This window comes from Tinamus guttatus, unplaced genomic scaffold, assembly GCF_059628265.1.
Source record: "Tinamus guttatus ecotype Peru unplaced genomic scaffold, ASM5962826v1 Tinamus_guttatus_pri_ptg000131l, whole genome shotgun sequence".
NCBI lineage: Eukaryota > Metazoa > Chordata > Aves > Tinamiformes > Tinamidae > Tinamus > Tinamus guttatus.
Window position 1 is genome coordinate 2476761 of NW_028288665.1, and position 1532 is coordinate 2478292.

Below are 1532 nucleotides of genomic sequence, written 5' to 3' on the forward strand. Positions count from 1 at the left end.
CATTTCATACATAATCATCACCATTAACAACAGCAGTAGTGGGCACTTTCAACACGATGTTATGTATTATGGTGCCACCTTCAGGAAATATTTTGCATGGCTCTGTTTTTCTTTGCAGGACTCAGTTTCTTATGTGCTATAATTACTTTCCAAGATGTTTCTCTCAGTGCCTTCCATTTTCAAAATCTTCCTCTATTATTGTTGCAGTACTAGATCACTAAAGTGTCATTTTCTGGAGCAACTAAACAAGGAGCTCCCGTAACCATGCTGAGGAAGCCAAACCAAACCAGAGCACACGGCTCTGCTGTTCACAATGTGTCTCTATCAGCAAAGCCCTGCCGTACCTCGCAACAAGCTTAAATTGCTCCACTGGGGCTGTACAAGTAAAACTGGGCACAGAGGTTTAGCAACTGGTAGGCTCAGTTTAACAAGGTGACTGGCGGATCTGAACCCGCTGGAAATGCGTATTTCAGCTCGATTTGCAGCTCAGGAAATATCTAATTTAATTCAATTGGGTGTCCTTCATGGAATATCAACCACTGTGGCCTGATGGTAGAGGTTTTGTTTCTCTTCATCCTGGCCCCTTCTTCCAAGAAATTATGCCTAACCTGTTAGATTTACTTAACATTTAAGGTCATATGTGGAAAATAGGTTTTGTTTTGTTTTGTTTTTCCCATGAGCATTTCTGCATTTTGGGCTCTATTTGTATATGCAAAATATACAGGGTGGCTAAGCTGTCCAACCATGCAGTTGTAAACACTTCTCTCAGTCTTGGGAAGCTCCTGTCACCTGTGAGAAGCCTGCAGATCCGTCTTAGTTCTATTAATACTTTTTATAATTAACAATTGTATAATTAATGACTTTGGTGTCCATCGTAATTAGAGGAAACAGGGTTTTTCTCTTTTTCTGACCTCCCTCCAGAGATGACTCAGGTGCTTAAGCCAGACCCTACCCCAATCATCTTCTAAGGAAGCTTTAATTCATAATAAAAATGAATAAAAGTGACTGAACTGCTGTAAAGACATTTATTATATACAAAAAGCAGGGGCGGGAGGGGGCAGAGCCCCTTAGTTGCCACACTGTGTTTTGACTGATAGCGCAAATGATTTGCTTAGAGACCTACAATCTGTGCTGTTGTATCAGTTCTTAAGTTACATATAGGGCAGGTCACAGGAAGCAACTAAGCACATCATTGCATTCAGGTGAAATATTACCTAATTTTCACTCTTTTTTTTTTTTTCCAAAATAAGAAGCTATTGGCATTACTTAATTCCCTGTTCATTTTTTAAAAATTGCAAATATATTTCCTCATATATCCTCAGGACCCCTCCCATTCTTTCTACTTCCACAACTTTCCACGAAAACAGCCCTAAAAAGGATGGATTTCCCGCCCTGCCACGCGAGAAGCAACCCCGCCCACTGCCTACGTCACCTGGTCCCTCCCCACGTGGGGCGTGGCCAGAGTCAGCCCCCACCCCGCGCCGTCGCCTAGGCGACGAGTGGCGGCGGGCTGGCTCGCGCGGCGGCCGTTG